We start from the raw sequence: 2,178 nt of genomic DNA on the forward strand, positions 1-2,178 counted from the left end.
GCCTTGGGATTCCACCGGAGGAGCTGGCCCAAGTGGCTGGGGAGAGGGAAGTCTGGGTCTCCCTGCTTAGGCTGCTGCCCCCACGACCCGACCCCGGATAAGCGGAAGACAATGGATGGATGGATGGATGTATTTTTAGTTAGCATTTTGTTACTATTAGCTTTTAGCTAGAATTTTGCTACTTTCACTTTTAAGTTATCTTTAGTTTCGTGTTTTATTACCTTTAGCTTTCAGCTAGTATTTTGCTATTTTTAGCTACTGTTTTTCTGGTTTTAGCTAGCTTTTTGCTTCTTTTAAACTTTTAACTAGCATTTTGCTACTTTTACCATTTTAGTAAGTGTTTTCTGCTATTAGCTTTTGGATAGCATTTTGCTACTTTTAGCTAATGTTCTGCTTTGTTTGGCTTCTGCTCTCCTTGTTTCAATGTTAACAACTCAATTTCAGCTTCTTGAGCAAATTTCCGGAAAGTCACTTTGCATTTTCGCAGGAAATGCAATTTCCCCAGTATCTCCTAATTTATCAGTCAAACACACGTGTGTGTACACGTTTAGATAGACTCCTCACTGGTTATCATGTACAGGGTGCTCCAGCTCCCTGAAGAAGGAAAAAGGAGGGTTGAGGGTAAAGTGTGGGGAAGGGGGGAGGGAGAGATATTGCATCCCCTGTGTGCACACTGATGTGTGGAGCAGGACAAAGAAAGGATGGGGGTGGAACAAAAGGAGCAAAGGATGGAAGTGTGAGGCTGCTTTAAGACAGGAGAGGATGGATACTGGAGGGGGCAAAAGATGTGAAGATGATGTAAAACAAAAAAAGTGGAAAATATGTGTTTTTATAAAAGATACAAGAGGAATTCAAATATTTGAATATTCTAGCTGATATCCCTGTTGTAATGTTTTTTCAGTAGCTCAAGTAATTTAAAAAAATTACGTGAGATTCCCCTGCGATCACATTTAACACAAACGTCACAAACTGTTGGATGTTCTCTGAAGAAAGCCTCCAGAACTGAACGGTTGTGACAAGTGTGCAGAAATTTCTCCAGCGGGCACCAGAGAGCCCTGAAGCAAACTGCTGATTTCACAGTCTTACACCCTTGAGCCGTGTGAAAAGTATTAAAATGGTTCACGTTCAGGTGCGCAGTTAATTCAAAACAATAATAACGCTGTTTCTGTTTGGATACAGTGGTAGAATTAAAGGCCTAGCATCCATTAAAGGAATGCATTTGGCCTTTTGACTTTCATACCAGAGTTTTAGAGTAAGATCATCGTCTCATCATTTTGTTGAGAACTGACAACGTCTGGTCAAACCTGGGAAATAACCTTATGCATAATCTGATGCGATATCTCAAGGGATTTGGCAGGATGTGTTGTGAACAACTGTCAGCTACAATCACACCACATTTTAGCTCAATTCACGGAGTTATGTAGCCCCCTTTTTAGGCAAAAACATTATTGCCTGCCTTTTGGGTTTTTGTAAAGATCGCATTATTAATCTCAGTCACTTCCTTTTCAGTAAGCAAATGTAAACAAGCAAAGTCTAAGAAGTGAGGCCAGTAAAGAAGCTTGTTAAGCTTGCATTATGTTAAGTTGTCAACAGAGGGCGACTCGTCTGATTTTGAAATAGTCCTATAAATCTTTTGGCTGCACTGAAAGCAAAAATAGCATCAAAATCAAATCGACCATGTTTAAAACAAACACATTTTAGATGTGCAGATAATACAGGGTGAGTAAACAATAATAACTCTCACTCTTCTTCTGTCTCATTAACACTTTAACTTGCTGCCTGTTGCCCTGGTTTGTCCCTTGTCACCACCCCTACCTTTAAACCACACTAAGGAAAAAAGCCTTTCAAGGACTGTAAACTGTTTACACTCCTTTGCTCCATCACTTATAGTATGTTTGGCCCTGACAAAGTGTCATTTTTACAGAAAAATACAAAGAAAAAAAGATGGTTTTTCCTGTCCGTTTGGCTGAAACATTTTGCCTATTGAATTTTTAAGGTTTAATTGTGCTAAGGTTGGCTTCCTGTTTCATTGCCCTGAACAAAGTAAAGTTGTTGGAGGCAGAGTGAAACAGCAGGTGCAGAATGTTCTCATTTATCGATGTGGGAGAAGTGGACAAATAACCCCCGCCTGTGATTGGTTTATCTTGTGTTTCTCTGGCCTTCTGTCCCTCCCTCCCT

The sequence above is a fragment of the Kryptolebias marmoratus genome, linkage group LG15, assembly GCF_001649575.2.
Source record: "Kryptolebias marmoratus isolate JLee-2015 linkage group LG15, ASM164957v2, whole genome shotgun sequence".
In the NCBI taxonomy this organism is placed as follows: domain Eukaryota; kingdom Metazoa; phylum Chordata; class Actinopteri; order Cyprinodontiformes; family Rivulidae; genus Kryptolebias; species Kryptolebias marmoratus.